This window comes from Colius striatus, chromosome 3 (assembly GCF_028858725.1).
Source record: "Colius striatus isolate bColStr4 chromosome 3, bColStr4.1.hap1, whole genome shotgun sequence".
NCBI lineage: Eukaryota > Metazoa > Chordata > Aves > Coliiformes > Coliidae > Colius > Colius striatus.
Genome location: NC_084761.1, coordinates 34,342,386 through 34,369,059, shown reverse-complemented (window position 1 = coordinate 34,369,059; position 26,674 = coordinate 34,342,386). Strand labels below are relative to the sequence as shown.

The window sequence follows — 26,674 nt, the reverse complement described above, 5'->3', positions numbered from 1 at the left end:
TCATTAAGAACATTCCTTTCTAATGTCTTTGCAACTGTTTTGACATATTAAAACTACTACTCCTGAAAACAAATTTGAACATATCTCGCAAGTTTTCTCTACACCTTCATTAAAGAACAGGTCCTCCCTGTTTACAAGAAACACACATACAGCCTCTTAAACCATTGCCAGACCTTAAATCCATCAGTTCTCACCAGTGCTGAGAAACAATGGCAAGCTTCTAGCTTGCACTGCTGAATTTTACTCATTCCTGTGTTGGGATGCACGTGGGACTGCAAAGTGTCACAGACAGATAACTCTTTGTTTAATACCTGCTGGTCTCCTTGCTATGCTGATTTGACTTGCCACAATCCCAGGAAAAACTAACTAATTTTCCAAGTTTCCTGATAAGGAAGCTGGATGAGTGCGGCCCACACAAGGACTAGAACAAGTAGGACACATCAAAATATACACCCATGTGTGGACAAATACCTTCTGGTATCAGCAAGCAGTTGGACTGAATTGGATGCATTATCAAAGATTATCTCTAAAACTGCATCTCAGTATTTTAACTGAAGTCAGGAAGGAACTGTAATTTGATGATTCAGTCAAAACTCAGGTAAAACTATGAACTTCACTAAAATAACATATAAGATAAATACAACACTGTGAACCACAAAATTTGACAGAATGGTGTTCATGAGGTGGGATTTTTTTCTAAATGCTGTGAAGACTCTTCATTTTTCACATTTTCTAAGCTGAAGGCCTCAGAGAAATCCTAAAATTAAGACAAAACATTAAAAAAATAAATTACCCAAACAGTTGTCAAGAGATATAATAAATTACCAGCCACCACAGTGGGTGTTTTATTGTGCATCTTTGAGGCAGGTTTATCTACTTCACTTGTGCTGTGGGGTATTTAAACTCCACACATGGTTCCACCAGGAACTAGAGGCACTCAGAAGCACGGCAGTGGGCACTCAGAATCATTAGATAAGCCAGGCTAGTCCTGAAAAATGCAGAACCACCTGTAGACCAGTTTGGCTATGTGTTTGTGAACATGGGATATCCACTAAGATGCCATGACTACTCTAGCTACTAACATAAGCTGGAAGTCCTTTTCTAAAAAGTTCAAACGCTGGGAAAAAACATGGGTTTTTTTTTTCCTTTCATCATAAAATCCTATACAACTCCCTTTTTCCACAAAGGCCATTCCCTTTCCTGACTTTTTGAACTGTCTTCAGAAAACAGGTGTTGTTTACAACAATAACAAACACACATCTGTGTGGGTGTGTTAATACACACAAAGGCAGGATAACTGAAACCTCTTCCTATATTTAGATCTGTCTGGTCAGCTCTAATTGCATAATTTAATCAAAACTCTCTCCAACGGAAACACATCCATATTCATCACAGGCATCAAAGGAAACATCTTTACAAACTATATCCTTTTACAAACCAACACATGGTCCCACGCCACTTGCCCAATTGTTGAATTCCTCCTTTGGGAGGGGCATGGAATTTTATTTCTTTTTATCAGCTGAAAAAAGCGTTTCCCTCCAATTCATCAGCACAGGGTGGGAGGAACTTCCTTCACAGGTGAGATGGGGAAAATTTTTAAAAAATCCTTGAAAGTGACATGTCAGTAAAGTAATTAAAACATACATTTTCAGCATAAAGGAAAACCTTTATAAAGAAACAAACAAAAAAATGTCCATCCCCACTCAGGCATCAACATTTTTTATTAGAGCTCATAAAATGTAAGATGTGCTTTTTCTTCACAGTTCTGCACAGTCTAGCACAGACTACGAATTTAGAAAGGGATTTGTCAGCACCAAACAGAGTAGTGCTACAATAGGGTATTTTTAAGGAGGCAACCCCACCAAATGCTTAGTTTATGCAAGCCATTTCTCTTAAAAAGGATTAATTTTACTAAGACCATGCACCAATACAGTTACATCAGTTGCATTTAAAGCACTTCTAAAGACTGTGACTCAGACTTCATTTATAAGAGATTAAGTAGAGATGTTAAATTACAGATCAAGATCCCCAGGTTTAAAGCAAAACATTTCATCAAAGCAAGAGACAATTAAAAAAATGAAGAAAGAAAAACTGCTTTTTCACTAATACAAATATTGCTGGGTTAAGCCTTAGCAAAGAATAATAAGCTGACGAAAAGTAAACAAAAAAAGGAACATTGTTGAAATAAATTTCAAAATATCTTTTCACAGATTGGTCCCCCATCCACCATTTCTACACCTGAAATAAGAACGGCCTCTTCAGTTTGCCAATACTTGAAACATTTCAATACATTTCATGAGATGCATACTTTACTTTTTAAATAGGATTCCTCTAGCTTTCTTCTTCTTTGCCTTATTTGCAAAAACTAAGGAGGGATTTTTTTGCCTTGAAATTACCTTTAAAGCATTCTATCTTCATCATATCTTTAAAATGACAGGAGACAGAGTGAAGTTCTGGGTTGATTTTTGTGAAGCATCCTGCAATTCACAACTACCATTCTGGACAGAGAAAGTGTTTAAAGATGATACAGCTTGCCAAGCCAAGTTTATACAACCCAGAAACAAACATCAAGATTTGCCAGATCACCACCATCCAATGAAACATTGTTTAATTATGGCATGTCATTAGTGGCCTTCTGAAAACCAGGACTGGACTTCAGATGACAAAATCCAGTCTGCTCCTGCTTCCCAGGACAGTGAGCAGCAACTGCAGTACTACATCACAACAGGTACCCTTTAGTAGTATATTGTTATTTGAAAGACACCTGAATTGTCCAGACCATTTACAAATGGAAGAAGCCAAGATGACAGTTTTTAGAGATGTCCTTTCAGCTTACACACAAGAAAGTAAGACTCTTTAAATATTACAATTTACAGACAAATACAAATTTATAGGGATCATCCAGAGATCAGGCCAAGGAAGCCTTGGGTTCATATTTAAAATATGTCAGCTAACATATACCTAGGTTGATCAAGGCCTTTACTGGTATGTGAGGTACAAGTCTGAGCTTATCTACACTAAAAACTGGTAAAAGCCTGAAGCTATAACCCAATGTAATCCTAGAATATGGTACAATTTCACCAATACTAAAAACTATACTTGAAAGATAATAAAGCTATTGGCACACAACTATGAAGGCACTTACTTAGTCTCTTACTTTTACAAATGTTTTCATCCAAACAATTACTCCAGGGAACCAAAGGAGTGGTTTTTGGTTCAACTGAAGACCAGGCATTAGGAGCATGAGCTTTCCCCTGAACTGGCAGGCACACTTGGAACAAAACAGGAATACATGGTACAGTGGGTGGAGGTCAATGGCCTTTCCAGACGACAGCTGCTTCACCAATGAAGTCTAAAAGTTCTGTTCTTTGCAAACACTTTAATCCAAAGAAGTCTACTGACTGCAACTGAGTTTGCTATCAGTGCAATTTTTTCCTGCCTCTAAACCCTTGTTGTCAGGAGTACCGTCATTGAGGGTGTCGAGCTGCTGCTCAGGACACATAGCTCTCATTTTCTTTGGACAAGGCACTTACTCGTGTCAAGCCTTAGCTTATGCTGCTAACAAGTGGAGAGCAAAACTCTTGAAAACTACTGATTGTGAGGCAAATGTCAGACAGAGAGGGCCAGAGAGGTGACCACGAGCACAAAACATTTGCTGACAGGATGGCACTAAAACAGCTCTGTGACAGTACTTGCTGTTACCCCAGGAAATACCTCCATGCCATGGAGGAAAAGGGCAGTAAGTCACTTGGCTAGAGGCAGCTTGCCTTGAGCAGAAACCGATGACCACTGCAGCAACTGGCCAGAGTGCAAAGGCACCAGGATGAGACCAGAGTACAGCTCTGCTACTGATCACAGCCAAAAGTACCTCCTAACTACTGCTGTGAGAGAACAGCCAAGCACAGACCCAGAAGTCACAAACACACCATTTCCATTCCAACAGCACAAAACAAGGACTCAGCCATATGTGAGGAGTCTGAGAGATCCAAAAAACCTGTGGGATGAGGCAAAAGCAGCTGTCACAACCCTGTGCCAGGACATCTGCAAAATCTCACATCAAACTGTTTTCTTATATCCCTGAGATCAAGGCTATGGAGGGTTTCATACAAAGGCTTCAGCCCACAGATAGGAACTGACAGGTCATACAGCACTTGGGAACCTCATAGCTTAAAAGGAAGTGGGAGATATCCTCCTACATTGCTTACTGGAATACAGAAGTTTCACAACACGAGGAAATATCTGATCCCCTGGTTATCTGTAAGCTTTTTATGATTTTAGAAGTGGAATCAAGCCACATAAAGAATTACTCAGCAACCTTTCCTTATCTGCAAGCTTTTTTTTTATTAACAGAGCCTGTATGACTCTGCATACGAAGTTAAGGCAACTTATTACTTCATTCCACCATGAAGTTCAAAGACCACTTTAAAGTTTCAAAATTCAGGTTTTGCAAAGCTGCAGTACAGTAACCTTACAGTTGAGAGACCAAAACACAGTACTTCCTAAACACCACATGCTCTGCAGTGTTAGCAGCAGGATAGGTAAAATAACCATAATGCTTCCCAAGTTTTTCACTGCTGTCTGCTACTGTACAAACAGTCATAGCTGTCCTAGTACAGAGGACAGAAGGACTCCAAGCCCCAAATACATCACAAAATGAGACTGCAAGAATAGAATTCCAGGACTTGTAGCTTTCCAAGACTACTTACCTCTAAGATGAAAGCTAGTACACAAGAACACACAGATTTCAGGTCCTTTGTCTTTAAGCTGACAGTCCAGATGCCTTTAATTCTGGGGCTGAACCCAGTTCTTGAGATAACGGGCTCTTAGGCTTAAAGGACCTTGACTTCTTGGCTGGCTTGGAAGATTGAGAGCCTTGATGTCCCAAGTCAGGGGAGGCAAGAAGACAGCCCATAGTGTGATGGAAATATTCAGAAATATGAGACTTGAGGAAAGCAGGCTGCCACCAGTGTTCCTTGTTCTGAACTGCACAGTGTTCTCAAACCACAGGAGATGCAGTAGGTCTGACCATGAGCAAGAGTCGTAGCTGATAAACTAGTGGGGACAAGGGCAAAGGGAAGAGTAAATTGTGGTAAGTATCCCTGAAGTGTTTATGTCAGTTACATTAGGTGATGTTTTCTGCACAGAACAAAACTTAAGAGAAGCTGTAGCCAAACCAGAGGAAAAAAAAATAAATTACAGCCAGGTTCCCAAGGGTCTGCATAGTTCCTTGGCACAACTAAAGGCTACAAGGGAATTAATTCAGCATGAATCTCACTCCAGTGTTGCCATTAGGGAAAATACCTAAAGTTAATATTTTAAATTTGTAGATAGTCTAATTCCTTGAAGGTAAGAAATATCTTACAAAAGATGCAATGTTCTAAGACATTAAATAGCTACAAGTAACAAGAAAAAGTGTTTCTAAACACACTTCCCACATACTATTAAAATATGCGCTTTCTAAATTTCTTCTCAGGAAAGTGGATTGAAAGACAGAAATTTCCACGTGCCTTATGCAGTGGTGCATAACCCAGGAAAGCTACACACAGTGTAGCTTACAACACACATCAGCTTCAGGTGCCCTAATTATCTTCACTGTCAGTTATATCTGGTTACACCAGCCTGGTCTTACAAAGGAGATTTTAATGGATTTAATATTTCACTTTTCTCTAATTTCTTGATAACACTGCTAACAGTACCTGCCAGGACCTGATAATGCTGCCAGTTGTATCAAGTTATTTCATCCTCTAACAAGGAAAAGAAAGTTTCCACTACTAGTAAGTTAAAACTTTGGGGATAATCTTCTCCCCCATGAGGAAAAACATTTGTCCTATCTCATACAGAATGTGCACTAGATGTGCTCTGCTCAAACAGATGCATTAAACTAGAGAAACATTTATAATGTAGCTTGCAGTTTAACTAGCAAAACAGCACTTGACCAGAAAAGCTTGTTTAAGTGTTCCTCCTCATCCATCCTCCCTCACCCCTCATAAAATACACCGTATCATTAATCATTGTCGTTTTGCTGCCAATATAACTACACTGGGGCTTTGTGACTGACGTAACTGTTGGCAGTCTAACCTCACCATGCTAATCACCAACGTAAGTATCTGGGAAAAAAACCCTGTGAATTAGACCTTTCCTTGGCAAGCATATTAAGGAAGTCTTCATCTGGGAGTAATACAGTACTCGTCTATAACTGGCTACCTCCAACAGCCACCTTGGGCCAGTAAGGTCACAGCTCCACAAGCAGATGAGCAGCTCTAATGGCTTGCTCATGCCCAAAAAGAAAAAGGTTTCCCTTTACTCCCTTGTGCCAGATTTGGTACTTCAACAAAATTTCCCCTGTACTTACAGTCTGTCAGCCAATTCACCTTCCTAACCTGGCAAAATCAAACCCAAGATGTTCTGCAGAACAGCTGGATCAGCTCAAAGCCAGATGAGCACCAAAGCCAGCCAGCATACACAAAGAAATCTGTGGCTGGGGTTGAAAGGAGCCAAACTGTTAAACAGTTCTCTCCATCTTGTGGATCTGCCACCCCTCCCCATTCCCATTTCAAATGATATCCAGGACAAAGATTAGCTCACACTCAGACATCAATCAGTACTTCAGTAGATTTGTAAAACCCCATCTCACATCCAGAGCAATGAGCTCTGCCCTAGCTGGTTCTGAATAATGAAATGCTTTAGCAAGTACTTCAACCCTCCTCTGCTACCAGCCTTCTGATCTAACTCGACTGCAAACTTCAGGAAAAAAAAGAAGAGTGGTTTCATATTCATCTGTTCAAAAACACCGCACACTATAGAGTTCTAAGCTAAAAGTATTTATATTTTCCAGATGAAATCTAATATGACACATTACAGAAACATAATTATAAATGTTATCTTAAGTTTTTAAGTTAATAAAGACAAAGACTTTTCCTCTGGCTACTACATCCAAGTAGAAGCACTTAACACTGACACTTGCTAGCATGGATAATAAAGGGTCTGCTACCAAGTATGCCAGACTGTAAAGCCAGTAGCAGGCAAAAATGCAAAACTGGAAACAGTAATAGCTGAGATGGCAACCAACATGTAAGGCAGGTTTTACGAGACATTCATCAAGATCAAAATTCACATTTTTCAAAATAGCGTAGTTCAGCACTGCGTTCACCCGGTAATTAGCAGAACAAAGACACAATCAACGTCTGTTCTTTCAATCTCCTCAATGATAAAAAGTAGAAGTGTCTGATGACAAAAGGAAAGACCAAGAGACTGTGTGAAGGGAGATGAAGCTCTGGTCCTGAACATGGAAGACAAATGATGAGACATCAGTAAAAACAAGAGTTGAATTCCTGTCTCACTCATCTCCCTCTTCCCTCTCTGCGCAGCACATCACACTGTTCAGATGTGTTTGAGATTCCTCAAAGACTACACATTTGAAGTTAAACCAGTGTAATCCCATTACATATCTAACAATCCTTGAAGTCCTCGTGTACATGTTGTCAGGTCTACAAGGTCTAGGTAAAGTCTACTTTCAGCTCTGTCGTGAAACAACAATGATGTTGTCATACTACTGAAAAAAAAAAAGAAAAAAAAAAGAGAGTGCCATTTGGACATTGTTCTGAGCAACTGAGACAGTCCTGCCTAAGCAGGGGGTTGGACCAGATGTCGTCCTGAAGTCCCTTCCAATCTCAGCCATCCTGTGATTCTGTGAAGTTCTCAAAACAACCACCTGCTAATAATTTAAAAACAAGAATTGGGTCTACATCAGAAAAACAGCTGCTTCAGGAAAACTGGATACAACCCTGTTTGCCTCGGTACAAATACAAAATCTCATTGAGTGGTACTAGATAAAAGAGGTAGGGACCAAACTCTATTTGCTGTGCATAGGCAGAGTCATGAGAGCACTGCTTTTTAAAGTAACATAGCATTTTCACCAGGAAGTCAAGCTTGAAGAATTCAGTGCTATTAATCAAAATTCATACATCTCAATAGAGGATAGAAGATTTTTTTTCAGATTTCCACTCATGAAGTATGACTAAAATGTCCATCAGATAACTTTGTTTCCCCAATTTTGACCATTTCAACAAGTCCTATTTAAAATGGCCTGTGACCTTACTGTACTTCTAAGAATTTCAAATACAAACCAGAGAGCAAAAGGCAAAGCAGAGAAAAATAACCCCTCTTCAAATTTAATGTAACTCCCAGAGTATTTTCAAAGCATCCAGAAGTCTTCTGAGTTGCCTCACTCATGCTTCTTTCACTGCTTGTACCCTTAAAGTTCGGGTTCCTGTGTGTCTTTGTTCCATTAAAATGCAAGAAGTTACTTTTCCACACTTCTTTTTACTGTTTGTGAGCTGATAAAAGATTCTGATTTACAGAGGCTGGCGTATCATGCTCATCACTGTAACACCAGCTACCTTCAGCAACCGTGACTATCCCTTGCCATATTCCATACTGCTTGTCTTCCAGCCTACCTGCAAAAGCAAGAATTAATTTAATATACATAGAAATGTGACACTGTGTAGTTGTACTAACCTGAAAGAAGTCCTCCCTAAAGTCCTCTCTGTGTTAAAATAAAACCAAACCAAACATGCTTTCTCCAAAGAAGATTTCATTAAGAAAATCACAACAGTGGTAAAAAGATAGTGAATTTCACAACAGAGCATTTAGATATCAAGAAAAAAAGGCCCTTCACCAAACAGAACTGGTTTTTTTGGTAAGTCAGTTTTAGCAACTTTTCAGGATCTATGAGGAAAATCTCCACTCCTAAGTGGGTGCTAGTGGCCCACGTTGAAAGTAACTTTTGTGTTTCATGCAATACAGCTCAGAAGCCCTTAGAAAAAAAAGGCAACTGGACAATTGTAAGCAAAGCTGTTATGCCAAATTCTTGTCCTACCAAAATATCTTGAGAGGGTCAGAATGAAAAGAAAGACAAAGAGTTAAAAAACAACAAAGAAAATCCCAACCTGTACACTTTTGCTACTCTTATGTTTTGTTATTTATAGGGCATCACAAAGAATTAAACCATGAAGTGAAACAGCAGATGTCAGTTCCATGCTACCTTCCACCCCGTCTCACACACAGTACTTCCAAATCTGTCTTAGAGAGAATTTTTGTGAGTCTTGTCTCCACTGCCTTGGGAAATACAGCTAGCTATAAGCCACTTACTTCATCTCTCAACATGTCAGCTCAAGTCATTACTAGTAAGATACATGTAAGACAGCAAGGATATTTAATTCCTCCCATGTTAATATTCAAATGAAACCTAATAGATACAAAAGTGAAACATATTGATAGAATAAAGCCAAATATGCAACTCATTAAAAGCATCTGACCAAACAGCAGATGTTTCCTCCTCCTATTACCCTTAGAAACACATTTAAGTGGAAGACACAGTTTGTTGCAACACAATTCTCCAGTTATTTACCTTGTCTTTAACCCTGACTTTATGCTTTTAAACATTTATATATAAATACTTAAATACTGCTTAAACAGTTATTATATACACACACCTTGATAAATCTACAGGCTGTTGTCAACCATATATAGATTTAGTCTACCTTTATTTGATCTAAACAATTTAATTTTCAACAGCAGCAAATGTTGTTTTAGGCATTCATATGTGCACACACTGATGCAGCACACCTACATACACACCAGCGTAAGAACAAGGTATCTTTCAAGAGTCTCATGTCCTGGTTTCATGACACTACACCAGGCAGAAATCTGCTATTATTGTCAGTGCCTTAACATGCTTGAAATCAAATCTGAAATTACTTACAAGAATAATATCCTCAGTAAATCAGTCTTTCATGTAAGCACAAAAGAATGAGATACTAATTCCCAATATTGAATAATGTGAGGGAGAAAAGAAGGAAAAGTATGATCAACTGTGGTCACTGCATGCCTCAAGCAATCTGAACATGAAGGATTCTCTGAATTCATTGAAAACTTTTTGACCTGCTACCTAAATGTCAGCTGTTAAAAACCATGTGCACACATGGTTTTTTGTTTTTATCTACCTAGACAAGATTTTAAACATGTGCATCAGTCTGGCAACCTCTGTGTAAGAAACTCTGCAACACTTCGAATACTGAAACCCAACCTAACTCAGGCACAAGACCTGCATTAAGAGGATACATTTTCAGCCTCCTCTGTAACAATAACTCCCAGCACTGAAAAAAGGTCCATCAGCTGAAGCTGGAGGACAGACGTGATTCTTACACCCATGCTGGAGACAGAAGCAAGAAAACAGTGAAAACTCTCATGATTGTCTCTACAATCACTTTAGCATTGTAAAAAAGTTGTAATGTATTTCCAAGTTTCCCAATATTGGAATGAGAGTCCATAGATCACTTCGATGTGGACTGGCATTTTGATTATTATCATGAGAAAAACAAGTTAAAATATCTTTAAATCCTCTTACATGATGTAATTCAGACTCTGTACACTAACTTATTCAGCTAGTCTCATCTGCTACCATGTTGGGAAAAGCCTTCCCTTTTAAAGCACAGAAATATGAAATAATGCTGCAGAAATCACTGGTGAGCCACATTAATGATTTGCTTACATGCCAAGTCAACATAATAGTTGCCTTTGGATGATACTGCTTTGCACAGTGCCTAAATATAATGACTTATATGAAGACATGTTTAAAAAGAATTTGTTTTCCTCCTTGTACTTAAGACTTCACCCATGCATGCTAGGGGAAGGGTGAGAGAAGAACAAAATGAAAAAGACTGGTGACATCTACTGTAATATCACTCTCTCAGGGGATACTCCATATTGAAATAAAAGTGACATACAGATGAGAACAATTACAGAGCTATGTTCGAAAGACTGAATTGTGCAACTGTCCAGAATAGCTGCACTCATCAGGTTCCCTACATTGTAAGGTCTACAGAGGGAAAAAAGATCCAACTCTTGATCTAAACTCAGTTTTCACACAGTCTCCCAAGATACAGTGCTTACAAGAACAGCACAACTGAACAAAGGACTCTGTCCTTGCAGAAAACTTTGTTATTTAATGACAGCTCAACCCAGCAGCTGTGCCACACATAGGGTACCACCGTAATGTGCAACGCTTCCACCACAGCAATCCCAGTGCCACAGGACCCAATACAAATGCTCCCTCCTTCCCCAAAATAATAAAAAAAAGTGAAAGTGGACCTACTTGCACAACTCTGCAGAGTTCATCCTTACGTGCACCGAATATTTGACCTCACACAGACTAATCAGAAGTAATGTGCTCAATTCGTGTTTCTATTCAATTAAGAGGCTCTTGCAAAGCCAGCACACGCAAGCATAAATCCAAAGCCGAGGATACCCCATACCCTCTGGGTTCATTCTGGAAAAAGTTTCACATTCCTTAAAATTAGCCTGTTTATTCTATGAAACGTTTGGCTCCTCCATCCCATTAAAGAAACTAAGGTGCCCCCCACCCAAGCACACACAAAATCAAAAAGCTCCTATAATACAAATTAACATTTGTCCCAGGAGAAGGATCTTTGTGGCAGGCATTAGCAGTCGAGTGTCCTTCTCCTCATCCCTGAATCCACCCTCTGCAAAGCCTTTCACAAAAGGCCAAATCTTTACATTTTCTCTGGTTATTTTGAATCTTGAAGCACAGGGACATTCTAATAGAGTCATATAACAGCCTTTAGGGATACAACTATATCAATTGAAAAGTATTAAAGTAACTTCTTTCCCACCCCAACAGAAAACCACCATTCTAACATAAAAACCCTCTATGCTGTTCTAAAGTTATGCCATCATAGCTTGTGCAAAATAGCTGGAGAAGTGCAAGATGCCTTTGTAGATGAGCCTTTAAGTCACTAGTAGTTCAAGGCATGCTTGCCAATATGGTCTTTATGTTTTAAACTCAAATTTTCTGTTCAGTAAACTTCAACGGTGAACTTGTAGGAACCGCACAGCATTTTTATTAAGACTTGTATGTATTCAATTTTTTGAGACCCACAGAAGAAAGGCTAGTGGAAGAATACTCTGCAGCTACTAGAGGGAAACAAGTGATGTTTTTATAGGCAGAACAGACCTTTCCCCTGGGAACACAAATGGGTGAATGTGTCATCAAAACCTAACCCAGAAATTCAAAAACAACAACAAAAGCACCACAATCGCTTCACTAACTCTAAGGTAAGTTGTGAAATCTGATTTTCATTTTTCATTTTTACAGTTTTTATGACTCAGTCTTCAAGAAGGTAGTTTCATTCATTCAGCTGCATTGACACAGTAGAAGAGAGCTCCACATCCACATTTTGTAAGACACTGCACCCAAAAGCAAGCTTGAACTCTTTTACATGCAATTCAGAAGGCACCTTCACTAAAGTACATGCTGTTGAGATGCAACTGAACCTGGAGACTAACGATCTCTCACCACTAGCGATTCAAAAGAAAATTTTGTGTTACATTTGTGACTAAAAATAAGAGACATGTCTCTTTCTTGGCTGGGAGAAACTCTGGAGTTGCAGTGCAGAATTCCACTAATTCAGGTACAAGGAGTTGGTTTAACCACTAACACATGCAAAACTCTCAAACCCCCAAGCTGTATACTGACTAGTAGAAAGACGAAAAGGGAGTTTTAACAGGATTTTCCCAAAACAGTTCACAGTGATTTTATGAGCAGAAACAGCAAGGCCTAAGATGGTAAAATGCTTGTTATATAATAAACATCTGCAGCATGCTACTTTCTAAGCTACTTAGAGAAGAAACACAACTCTGAACCCACAGTTGCCTTCATTAAGAAATGTAGGGTGACCTATGTCAACCCATATTTAAAATTACAGTCTCTGTTCCAGAACAAGTTTGGTCATATCGTTCAAGATTGTCTAAGATGCTTTATCTTACACAAGAACTCTGATCTGCAGGAACATTTTAAGAGTTACAAATTCTAGAAGGATAAAAATACTAAGGAAAAATAAAACCCCAAACCATTACCTTGTTTGCCTGTTTGTCCGTTTGATATCTAATAGCATGATCTGCAGGTAAAGTCTAGTTGATTCTGAGGCTTGAAAAAGGATATATAAAATTCAGAGATACTCACTCATAACCACTTCCCCCACATACTCCTCCAAGCTGCACATCCCTTCATCTACTTCACTTGCTGCAAGAGCTTAAAAGTCAACCTAAATTAGCTCAGTATTTATTCTTCATGGGGCCATGGGTTTTAATTTCAACAACTCTTTGCATAACTTAAATAATAAACGCAGTGCTCACTTTATTTGATTAAACCACCCATATCTGAAGCATAATGGGACATCACAGACACTTGCTTCACTGGCCTCATAATATGGTTTAATTATGATGACTGAACTAACGGGCTCACATCATAGACTTTTACAGGTTGACCCTGTGTCATCCTGATGTATCATTTTGCACCAGTTCAGTGCTGTAAATCAATTTAAGATCTCCAGCAGGTTGAAAAGGCTAGTAATGATGCTTTCTCTGCAGTCTCTGGGGACTCCACACTATACACAACTTACATTATTTATAAAGCTGAGATGATGCCTCCATTAGGCTTGTAAGACTACTCAAATGAGCTTTTATTTTATACATACAAGTTGGGCTTCACAGAGCAGAACACTGGCTATACGTAATATGCACTCATGCTTCAATTAAAGAAAAAAAAAGACACAATGCCTTCATTTTTTAATTTTAAATCTTTACACTAGGACTGCAACTTATAACCTGAATAATTTCCCAGTATTCAGAAACACAAGCAGCACTTTTATTAACCTTTGTATTGCCTTTCTTTACATTCAACTCTTTACTTTCTGTTCATACTACAGACGAAACACAAATACTAAACTCATCTGCTTTCAAACACTTGATTTCATAGTTAATATTTATACAGAAACATCTCCAGCTGTTTATTCAGTCATTTCTCTGTAATGTATTGGATCATCACATCTTGAAAGGTACGCAAAAAGGCAAGTTGAACGGACAGAGCAGGAAAAAATGTATTTGATTACATAACCAATGGTTGATGGGGTCAAAACCAAAGCAAGGACAAATCCCTGCCCTTAGGGTAACCTGATCATGCCTTGAACTGATCCTCTCTGGTAGCTGTGGAAGGCTTTTGGATCATCCAAATCAAGGTGAATTTCTCTCAAGCACCAACAAACAGTCTGAAGTAAATGGCAAAATTTCATCCCTAAGAACAGAGCAAGAACTTCAAAAAGGTCTACATATCTTTCATTTTCAGCCTGATGCTCTTCCAATCGGTGTACAGAAGCAAGCACTCAAAACTTGCACTAAGATCCAGTGAACACCTCTTTTTTAAAAGCTTCATAGCACTGCTCACTGGTTCAGTGAGATACAAAATGAGTATTAATCAGCTGCAACTAACAAACTCATCTCTCATAATTCAGTGGAGTAATTACTAACAAGAAAAAAATTAAGTCAACGTTGACACCTCAGGTTCCCTCACATGATTTGTTCTTATTGTTTGACAGGACAAGGTTCAGACAGCCCTAATGACAACTAGCAGAATAACAGACACATGGCTTCAAAGAAAAGTGAGCTCTGTGTGCTGCTTAAAAACACATATAACTATTGGGAGAAAAAAAAAAATACAGAAAGCATTCTCTTTTGACTTCTCCTCTGTGTAAAAAAAGAGATTTGAATGTTTATCAGCTCCGACATGTTGAAGTACTGCTTTTTGCTAAGCATGTTAGTTTCAAGATGCCATATCTTTAAACACTAACATCCATTAAACAGTGACATGTTTCATGCAATTATCTTTTCCATTTTTCTTGTATCTGAAACACACATCTACTTTTACTCCTCCCCACCCGGATCTAACAATACTCCACCTTCCCTAAATAGAACTGTTACCTTTTTTTTTTTTTTTTAAACACACAGTGAGCATCATTTTTTCCCTAAAATACAACAAAATAATGGCAATTTTATGGAACAAGTTCCCATTATTCAGACACATAAAAGCAAACTGTAAAATTACAACATATATCTTCTTAAGATTGACCTACTAACAAAAGACAGAGCACAGCAACCCTTCCTCTATCAGAACTCCTGCTGACTTCAGTTTATATATTTTTTTTAAAAGTCAGTATTTGGCCTAGATCCTTTCGAACGCATGACTGGATATTTCCACACCAGTAAATTTTAATAAGCTTTAAAGATCTATATTCAGGATAAGATTAGTTGGCGGCAGAGGCCAAGTATTGGAAGAAACTACATTGAGGAGGGGGAAAAATTTCATGCATCCGAACCTTCTAACAGGGAAGAAAAAAAGAGTGAACTTTCCTTGACCTCTAAGCACAGATTTGTCACTAAAGAGAAAAGGGGAAGGGAAAAAAAAAAAAGAGGAGAAGGGGGCCGCGGGAAAAAAAGGAGAGTGGGGAAGCATTAAATGGATGGGGATATAGATCAGCCGAGGCAGGAGGCGAAAGGCTTTTCCCCCACCAAAACAAAGGAGGTCACTTGCCCCGTCTGATCAGGGTTCCGCCGCGTCCCCCCGCCGGGCGCACAATGGGGCCAGGGCCGGGCGGCGGCTGCGGAGCGTCCCCGGCCCGGGGCTCGCCGAGGAGGAGAGCAGCTTCCCGGCGGGGAAGGGCTCTCCCTCCCATCGGGCCCGAGGCGACACCTACCCACAAACTTCGAGCCGGGAGCGGCCGGCGGGGAAGCGGCGCAGGGTCTCCCCCGGTCTGCCAGAGGGACGCCATCATGCCGGAGAGGAGAGGGGAAGGAGAGCAGAGCTGCGCTCCCTTCGCAGTGCGGAGGAGTCGCTCCCCCAGGCTCGCTGCGGCGCGGCGCCCCCGCACCCTGCCCCGGAGCCGGAGACCGGCCGGGGGAGCGGTGGGGGGGAGGGGGGGAAGAGAAAGGAGGAGGACGACGCAGGCACGGCCGCACGGCGGGGCGAGCGGGGAAAAGGCGAGGGGACGCGAAGTTGTTACCGGCTGCCGGGCGCTGGCGGGGGGGCCGGGGCAGCCGGGGGCTCCGCTGGCCGCCGCGGCAGCCCCGCGCTCGCGCTGCCTCCGCGCCCGATGGCTCCGCTCTCGCTGGCGTCAGGCAGTCGGAGCCGCCCAGCCGCCGCGCGCGCCCCGCTGCCAGCGCGCCGCTCGCTCGCACTCACACACACGCTCACGCACCGGCCCGGCAAGGGATCCTCTCCAAATTACCGCCCCCGCCGCGCGCGGCTGGGGCCGCCGGGCCCCGCTAGGAGCGCAGCTGCGCCCGCCGCTGCCGAGCGGCCGCCCCGCGGGCGCGGCCCCGGGAGCGGGAGCGCGGCGAGGTGCTCAGGCGGCTTTAGCTCACCTCACCCGCCGCGCCCCGCTGTCTCAGCCCCACGGGCACAGCCTCGGCCGCGTTAGCTTGGCGGCCCTTGCGGCTGGCGGAGGTTTAAAAGGCGCTTATGGACGCGCTGGAGCGTGGCTGAGATGCTCCGGCAGCTATGGCTTTAAGGAAGGCTCAGAAGTTAATGTCTGTAACACTGACGGATTTAATCCTGACTCTTGCTCTTCTTGCCTTTTCAGTTCCGGACTTAGACTATTCTAAGTATTTAGGTAATTGCCATTATGTCGTCCCATAACAGACCTCTCTTTATCCCAGGGTGCCTGGCACAGGGACCTCATCCTGGACATAGGTATTGTTGTAGTTACTCCCAATTTATGCAAGAAAACCTATTAAAGTGCACAGGTTTCTGATGCAATCAGATATAGAGCAATGACATCTCATTCTTGTGGCTCTCTGAAATGTATGTGAACTCTATTTGAATCTGCAAGTGTCTTCTTGGAAGTGGATCTAGCTGAAAGTTGTCAGCCCACTCAAGGAATGGGAAGTCTTTCTCACCTACTGCATTTACAGGATCTTTACCATACTCAGATGGGCGTAGTGCAGGTAGGATTGAACCGAAACTGATCCTTTCACAAATAGTTTGGCTCTTACCCAGTCATCATTCCTGGAAGGAGATATGAAGTAACAAGTGCAACATGTTTCTACATGGCAAAATGTTATGGTACACCTATATTGGCATAATTACATCTCTATATTTATACCAGTAAATTTTCACGAGTATATGAAGTTCTAGGTATGGTATTTACCTCACTTTAAAACTCAGCAAAACTGGAGCTCAGAGAAGTTAAGGCCTTGAGAGTTCTACCCGATGACCAGTAGTCCTGGACTTGCCCACCTGCCCACTGAGGTGCATTACAAGTCTGAAGACACAGAACTGGAATGGCTTCCAAGGTCACAAAAGGAGCATGTCAACAGTAGTTAAAAATACCCAGTTTTGTGGCCGGGAGGTTATCAGCACGTCTAACTTCATCATCTAAAGTTCATCCATTTCTTTGCTACAGAAATACTGTATCAATTGTAAACAGGTAAATTGTACCACGTTGTTAGGTAGCATGCTACCCCCCTCGGATAGTAAGGAACTCCTACGCAGAATGATGCTGTAATATTGATGGGGGACGCCTGGAATACAGTTGGTATTTTACTGCTTCAGTTTTGAATCTTAAATGGTTCAAGACGAGAGAACTTTGGTAATGAGCTTTAGCTTTTACTTTGTGGTTGTACTGTGTGCAACTACAGTTAGCGAGTAAACAGATGCAGTGCAGCATTGGGCTGCGGATATAACTAGTAAAGATTTATCTCAAGACAAAGTAAAATGTCTTTGCATATTGTCAATGTAATGAAGGTATTTGCAAGCAAGGTACAGAAGAAACACGATACTGCTATTGGTTTTTGTAGTGGAAGTGCTTAAATCAGAGCCAAGTATCCTGGGCCAAGAGTGGTGGATGCAGGAGCAGTATCTGCCTCAAGAGCTTGGCAGTCTTGGTGATGCAGCCTCGCATAGAAATACGTGGAAAGGCCTTACATGTGCTCAAGGTCTTTGCCACTCTGCTCTGCTCTGCATGGCTCCACTCTGCTCTGCTTTCCTCCCTGCTGCCCTGCAGGCTGACTTGGTAGGACCAGAGCAGGTGGCAAGCTCCATCCGCTGGATTCTTGTGGCTCAAGTATCTATTCAGTGCATGATTCACACTAAACAGATATGACAAGAAGATAATTAGGAAAGCACTGCAGTTTGTCAGGTGTCTTGTTAAAACCACTTTTTTACTGCTTTTGTTATTGTTAGGGTTGACTGGTTGGTTCACTTTGGCATGAGAGAATTAAATTATTTCCTACTTACATCGAGGCTTGGGAAGGATCACATTAATATGCTCCTTTACCTAAAAAGAATGGTTGTTCTGGAAAGAGCTGGTTAGAACTGGCTTCAGACAGATCAGTTGTGTGAGAAGACCAGAGGGCAAGCAGAAACAGCATGCCGTGGACACATCTACCATGAGGCTTTCCTGGCCAGGCTTCTTTTGGTACACAGCCGAGTCAAAACTTCAGGTCTGCTGCCTGCTTTAGGACGTTCAACTCATAGCTTCGTAGCTTCGTGTCCAAACTCTTTACTCTCTGTGTGAACAGTATCAGCACTGTCTTAATTGTACATTCACCACTTCGAATTCTATCAGCTACTTTTAACATGCCCTAATTAAATATCATTAACATCTGGCTAGCTCTTCTGCAGGAAAAATGAAAACTTGAGGAAAATTACAAAGGAGAGCAGAGGGATGTGTACAGCTGGTTATCTAGCTTGATGCTACTCCTACAGTGGTGTTCCTCCTCTGCATTGAGTAACTGTGCTATGTCAAGAGGCAACAGAGGACTTTTTTTTTTTTCTCTCTTTTTACTCTGCAGCTACATGGTCATTCAGATTGGTGCAGGGAAAACAGGCTGGAGCACTCTGGGAAAAGTGAGTGCTCTTCATGGAAGAGAAGAACCATTCCTTTCGTAAGCAGCCTGACTTTTCAACAGATTAGATGTCCAATCCGATGACGCTACCAGTCATAAGATCTGCAAACCTGAATGATAATGGAGTTCGTGCATGAATAAATTCCTAACACAATTTTCAGACAAAACCTTAATCTCACACTTTTTAACATCTCACCAAGCACCTGCCTTATCACCTTTAAAATCTGTGCCTCCAAACCAGCTTATCAGAAGGCAGAGTGCTAAAAGGTATTATGATGTATATTTCATACTATTATGTAACAAATATTTAAGAGATACTGCTACTAATACTGCTAATACTATTAACAACTTTCAATCTTAGTCTAGAATCAGAGCTTACATGTAGGCCATGATTTGATATTTCTTGTTAGCCTCAGCCATTCAAGAGGTTCCAGGGATAGAGAGTACCTTCTGGAGACAGTTTAGCTCTAAACTCTAACCTTTATGTACGCCAGGTTTCTGCCAGAAAGCAGAGTTTCATGCATAATTAAATTATATCAAACACCTAACTTATTATTTACATTAAAATCACTGTAGTAATTTTCTTTTTAGCCATTACAGTGTTGCCCAAGCGTGGGAAAATACCAACAGAATCTTCAGAGAGAAGAGACAGTTCTGTCGAGAAGAATAATAGCTTTCTAAGGATACTTGATTTCATTATTTCCTTCTTTATGGTGTTGGCTGGTAAAATTTATCAACCCCTAGCCTTCATAGCTTGTCTGCTTCTTATCTGAATAGACAAAGTATTAAACAAGCCTCTCACCTCAGCATTATTAAAATGGGATATGCAGATTGTTTAGCAACTACAGAAATCTGTTTGCGAAAGATGCCTCAGGGAGAAGACAGCATGTGGGAGAAGGTAAGGAGTATTTTTAGGAGGTCATTGTAACAGTGCAGAAATGTGTATGGTTTCCTAAACCCATCTGGAGACATTAGGAAGAACTTTTTCACTGAGGGGGTTATTAAGTATTGGAACAGGCTGCCCAGGGAGGTGGTGGAGTCACCATCCCTGGAGATATTAAAAAGACACATAGATGAGGTGCTGAGAGATATACAGTTTAGTAGTGGGCTTGGCAGTGTGAGGTTACTGGTTGGACACGATGGTCTTAAAGGTCTTTTCCAACCGTAATGATTTTATGATTCTGTGAAGGATCTGTCTGGCCACAGTAGCACAGAGCTGACTTCCACTGTTGAGAAGAGCACTTGGGTTTGAGCTAGTTGGAATACTTCAATCCTGCACCACAGCAGTAGTACAGTAGCACAGGCTGACTGAACTGTGTCCTCCAGAGGCAGCCTGAACAGAGCTGAGCTACTGAACCATCACTCTGTGTCCACATTAAAGAGAGCCCAGTGGCCCTTCCATCCACCCTCTCTGCTGCCCACCTGCTCTGCTGACATCTGTGGGCAGCTGACGTAAAGACGCTGTCAGAGCCACCCTCCATCCCCTCCACCTCTCTCCCTCCCAGTTCCCCTGCTCTGCAGCAGCAGAAACACAGCAGCCTCAGCAGCCCCAAGCACCTGCCCAAGGCTGAGCACAGAGGCCCACCACCAGCACTTTAAGATGCAGAATCATTGGGATGGTGGTACCTTGAGCTGTTTAAGGAGGCTGGTGTCTGGGGGAACTGGTTGGGTGCCATCCTCGCAAAAAGTGAATTCTGCATCCCACAGTGGAAGCCAAAGTAAGCTTTTTTTATGCCAGATGTTGATCTGTCCTTGTTGTTGAGTGCCAAGATCCAAAAGAGAAGAAGAGAAGCTTTGAACTGGCACTTTTTTTGTCACATACAAAAAAAGAAGAACTAAGTTGTGATGTGAGTGCCCTTTGTACTCCTACTTTGGTGTGTCTGGACATTTCCTAGACTGAACCCTTCATGAGTTTGTCTACTTGGGACTTGCCCTAGTTTCCTGACTCATTCTCATATGCAAAAGAACAAAGAACAGATTTCATTCTTACAAGTTCTTTCTAAACTGGCCCATCATGATTAAGTGGGATTTATATAGAATAAATGTGGAACTGATAATTTTACAAGGTTATTGCATGTATTTCCCTCTGTTACATTAAATAAGGCTGCTGTCATAAATCTATCTGAAGATACCAGAAAGGTCTTTGATCAGGTTGAGTAGTCGTTCCTCTTTTCCACCCTTGAAACTATGGGATTCAGACCAAAATTAATTAATTTCCTAAGATTAATGTAGCTAGATAAAGCTGCCAACAGCCTTATTAAAAGTTATGAATCAAAAAGGTTTGGGCCGAAACAGAGCACTAAGCAGGGCATTCTCTTTTCTTCTTTATTGGTTGTTTTTGCTACAGCTTCTGATGTTAAAAACTTTGCTCCAGCAATATCACAGGACTGGTAAAGAAGGGAGGTTGCACTCTGTTCTGACAGCTAATCTCATGTTACCATGAAGCACAGTATTCCTGCCCATTGTACTACACCAGTATTGAACTTTCCAGAGAATGAGATTCTCTCTTTGGATCTTGCCTGCATCCATGTAGAAGCTTTTGAAGGTAGTTTCACCTTCTCTTGGCTTATCACCACACCAAGAGATAATTGACACCATATAACCAAATGTTATTGGTTCTTTTAAAATGAAATTTATTTTCAGTCACTCAGCTTAAAAATGATTTACGTGGCTGGAATAACCTAGCTCTGTTACTGGTTTCTTGGAAGATACCACTAAGATTCATCTTATCTTCCATTTTAATTACTGTTTTCAACTTCTTATAGTCCTTGTCCCAGTTACATCTTGTTGCAAAAACCACCAGAGAACGATACATTTACATTTATTCAGATAAGTGGAAGCTACAAAATTAAAGCTAATAAGCCTACGAGAAAAGTAATCTCAGGTGGTTTGGCAATCCCGAGCTCTTACTACTTGATCCCTCAGTCAGCCTGGTGCTGCTGGTGGGTGGCACAGCTTCCTGCACAGGCTGCACTGGCAGCCTCCGGGAGAAAGAGGCCTTGGGGTAGGACTGGGTAGTGGTGACGGGTGAAGGATGGGCAAACTATGGTCATTGTTGGGATACAAGGCTCTAGCTCCTTCTTTATAACTGAAGAGGAGACGATTATATTATACCGTTGGAAGACTAATCAAATTACACTCATTGCATCTAAATACATCCCTTTGCTTCCACATTTTGTTGGTGTCTTGTGACAAAATAGCCTGTTTTATATCTCGATGAAAGAAACATGAAAGGAAAAGGCAGCATATCTTATTTTTATTCCCCCATATATAGTACTTCTTTTGAGCAATTTAGAAACTTTTACATTTTTCTAAACTGATGCAAGTCTAAGTCACATTGCTAGAGTTCAGTGTCTCTCTTGGCTGCATAAGACAGTAGTAAAACAGTCCTACCCTTCCTCCTCCACAATGGTTGCTCATCCCTAACCCCATGTCATCCACCTTCTTTATGCTGGCACAGTTATTGGTGCAGCTGCAAATTGAATAGGCCTGAGGAACTGATCTGGCTGGGGAAAGCAAATGTTTCAAGGGCCAAGCTCATTTTCAATTTGGATCGGTTCCCTGATCTGTTTCATTGTGTGGTTCTCCAAATCTTTGTGCTGATCTTGTGCAGGGGCAGGACTGAGGCAGGAGAAAGAGTGAAACTTATCTATTTGATAGTGTTGTTGGCTTCAGCCAGTTTAGAGTCATTAGAAAATTGTGGTAGACTTGGCCAGCTGTGTTTTTAAACAACAAAAAAATACTTTCATTTTGAGCACAACTGAAAACATGATTTTAGCAGATCTTCACTAAACATAGGAGCAAGTGAGTAAAGAAGACTGGGAGAAAGCATGATAGAGTTGAGGAATTCAGTGAGACAGTGTGATCACTGCGTATTAGAAAGGCAGCTGTTGGACACCACATTTTATGGTAAAAAGCAAAAAAAACCTGTTGCACTTCTGCTGTTTAGGAGCAAAGAGAAGCCAAAGAATTTCAAGGATCCCACAAAAATTATTAATTGACTCTTCAAAAGGCAAAATTGTGCTCAGCTATCCTAAAGGAGCCAATATGTGGGCACCAGGTATGCCACATTCCCATGTTTTTTTCTTTCCTGTATTCCCTAATTCTAGAGTTTTCCTTTGCTCTTTGCTTAAGGTGTGGAAGAAACTAACTCTGGAGAGTAAGTAAATCGGTATTTCATTAGTCGTCCTAAGGCAATGGGTTTCTATTATTGAGTTTTCAGTAACAGACAGCCCTGACAATAAATTTACATGTATTAGTTTCCATTTGCACTTTCAGGAGGAAATTACCTTGTAGGTTTCAAACACCCTGGCAGTCACACAAAGTGTTGAAAAATGTTGCCCATGTGACGAGAGCATTTAAACCAGTTTCAAACTCCACTGTTTTCTTGCTTGACCAAAAATGGACAAATTTCTGACAAACAAGTTTGAGCCTTGTTTGTCCTTCTACACTTCATACGCTGTTGCACAAATGATGTCTGTACATCCTCACTGTAAGTGAAAACTGTGGAAAAAAGATCAAGTAAAACACTTAAAAGTTGCAGCTGATCAAAATCGGTGTTACTGGTGTAAACTTACTTAAGTATTCAATTGGTGTGCATTTTGGTACCTGTCTTTAATTGCATGCTCATAGATGTTCCTTCCTAAAGACGTTTGTCTCATTCAATGAACAGAATAAATAGTGGTCAAATAATGGAGAGTGATTTTGGTTTCTCCCCAGGTTCAGGCTGTAGCTAGACATTATGAAAACTGTTTTTGCAACATCCAGCTGCAAAACTGAGACTGCCTTACAGCACGTAGCTCATTTCTTGACACAAAATTAATCTTTCCTTTCCCTGCCAAATTTCATCTCTCTTCCTGAGTGGACAGGAGCCATAGAGCCTTTAAAAAAAAAAATATTGTCTAATATTTTCAGCTCTGGCAAATAAATTTGTAGTTCTTTTTCCTGTTTTCACAGAATCACAGAATCTTAAGGGTTGGAAGGGACCTCAAAAGATCATCTAGTCCAACCCTCCTGCCAGAGCAGAACCATGTAGAGTAGGTCACACAGGAGCTCATCCAGGTGGGTTTTGAATGTCTCCAGAGAAGGAGACTCAACAACCCATCTGGGCAGCCTGTTCCAGTGCTCCCTCACCCTCATAGTGCAGAAATTTTTCTTCCTGTTTCTTTGGAACATCTTATGTTCCAGCTTGTACCCATTGCCCCTTGTCCTATTATTGGACATCACTGAGAACAGCCTGGCTCCAACCTCCTGACATGCACCTTTTATGTATTTGCAAAAATTAATGAGGTCACCCCTCAGTCTCCTCTTCTCCAAGCTAAAGAGCCTCAGCTCCCTCGGCCTTTCATCTAAGGGAGATGCTTCACTCCATCATCTTTGTGGCCCTGCACTGAGCTCTCTCAAGCAGCTCCCTATCCACACTTGAACTGTTTCACTGACACATACTCTGCCTGAAGTACACACTGAGGAAAATTAATGTTTGATGGGATTCTAAACACATAAAATCAATACAGTCTCAATGCAGGAAATACTATGCAATCTGAATTGCAAGTGATGATCTCAGCTCACTAGTAATATAGTTTAAAGGACTAAAGCATGCTATGTATATCCAGAGATTCTGCTTCTGTTGGAAATATCAGAGAGAAGGGAAAGGACTACATGACTTCCTAAAACTTAGGAAAACAGCTTTCTAAATATCAGAATCAATGGCTCTTTAAAATGGAGAAGGGGGAAAAAAGCAAAATTAAGGCACCAGTTTGCCTCTTCAGACAATAAGGTATAAAGAATTTTTCGGTGAAAAGCATTTTAACTGGATATCTAAAAGTATCTTTACTCACAAGGATCAAACATTCAGTACGGATACCACCACAGAAAGCACACAGATAACTGAAAACAGCAAGATAGTAAGGCTGCCTTACTCTAGGTCAACACCTGCAATCTGAAAGCATCCTTACAAGCCACACACAGTTGGTCCAGCCTCTGTTGAGTCCAGAGGCACAGAGTGTGAGTCCTACAGCTACCCCATCCTACTCATGTGCCTTGGGCTTTCAGCACCTTAAAGACACCACTGATAGACTGTATTGCCCTGGTTAAGCAAAGCATACACTTGTCAGAGAGCAACCAGATGGAGGATTACAACAATTTATGGCCAGCCATTAGACAGGCTTGCACTGTGATCTCATCATATCTTGAACAAAATAGGTTAGACTTGGTCAGTGTTCAGATGAGATGCACTCTAGGGAAAACACAGCTACTGTAAAAAACAGTTTAGGATTCAAATTTGGGATTCAGCTGACAAAACCGCTATGGCACTGTCCCAATTTTAGGCTAGATTCCCAGATGTCTGAGGTACTCAAAACAGGTTCTCAGTCTGTCATATAGAAGAGGTACTGTACTTCTGGAATCATGAGAAATAAAATGACAGTCATGCATTGTGATTAATTAAATAAATATTTCTTGTCTTTGCTTGTGGACATGCAGAGTCAACAGAAATGGAGAAAAGGAGCTTGTTTGGTTTCTGTGATCCTGGTACAACCTGCTAGCCTTCTCTCTGCAAAATCCCATTTTAAAGCTTCTCAATATTAGGGCACCAAAAGCAGGAAATTTTAATTCTTTAAAGACTGCAAACATCATGAGAACTTTCTTGCAAGACATATGCAAAATAAAACAAATTATATCATCTGTTGCTTTACAGATACATTCACATTTCCCATCCATTCACACTCCCACTTACCAATTTTTACCTCAACTCATTTTCCCAGATGCTGTTCTAATGTGGTTTCATCCTTATGTTGATTTTAAGCTCCTTGGTTCAAATCCCATGTCTTTTTCTTTGCCGGCAAAACACAATATGTATGTAGAATTTTATGTGTAACTATCACACTCAAAAAGCATGCAAAGTTTTAGCTCCGAATACTTAATGACAACTATGCTTCTTGGGAAATTAAATAGTCAGAATGTAACTAATCATACTGAAATTTAGCCAGGACTCCTAAATGACACCACTGGCTCAAGAGGAACGTGTTTGCGAGGTTTCTGGTAATTGCAAGTGGTCAGGACTCTGGTCTCCTATCTCCTTCACAGTACAACACCTTCAGCATGCTGTGTGGTACAGGGTGCTGCAGAGTGAAAGCTAAGGCCAAAGGGAATTTATAAACCTCCCATTCTCCTGTGATTCTGTTGCTCAGATCTATCAGTCTACAAAAGAATTTCTAAATTTTTCTTTAGGCTGAAAAGCATCCACATATTACGTGCCTTGTTTTGATTTTGGTTTTTGTTTGCCTTATGGTCATTCATCTTTGATGAAAGTGAATCAGAGAAGCAATGGCTGCCTTATCGTTGATTTGCAGTGTATAATCAGGTTAAAGACAGATCACAGATCACATCCTTACTACAGTGCCATTTATAACAGACAATTATCCCTGCATGGTGCAGTTGTCATGATCTAGTGATTGTAAATGCTTGTTATCAGTGCGGAGCCAGCTAAATGCTGTGTGTTTCTTTTTTCAGCTGATTTGATTTTCCAGAGCTGTCTGTTGTCCTTCAAGCTTTCTCTAGTGCAGCTTAGTTCTCAATCTATGCACAAGTGAGGTCCTTCTGATGTGAAGCGTGTGCAGCAGAATCTGTGTACTCCTCCCACCTACTCCAGGCAAGGGCTATAGTCCAGAAAAAAGAACAGCAGTGTGCATGCACTGTGAAATCTCCAGCCATTGCACTGTGTTGAAAGGAAACCCAGCTAATGGCAGGGACAACGTGCAAATGCCAAAGTAAAGAGCAAAGGGAGTTTGAATACAGTGGCATTGTCTACAAGAAGGAAATGTACCAAAACACTAGTTGGTTTTAAAATTAGCTGGAGAAGGTGCAAAGAGGTCTAAGCCTTAATGTTCTCACTTCTACAATATGCGACTAATTAGCT

The 26,674-nt window shown here is 41.0% G+C and overlaps 1 protein-coding gene across 4 annotated transcripts in view; it reads right to left on the bottom strand.

Moving 5' to 3' along the window:
• The window catches only part of SMAD1 (SMAD family member 1), a 47,692-nt gene extending 31,561 nt beyond the window's left edge, over nt 1–16,131 (bottom strand). Inside the window, exon 1 of one of the 4 annotated variants that reach the window (XM_061993027.1) lies at nt 16,110–16,131. The gene's annotated coding sequence lies outside the window, so the exon portion shown is untranslated. The other 3 variants (XM_061993024.1, XM_061993025.1, XM_061993026.1) reach the window with 3 other exon arrangements.
• Between the last annotated feature and the right edge of the window lie 10,543 nt (nt 16,132–26,674).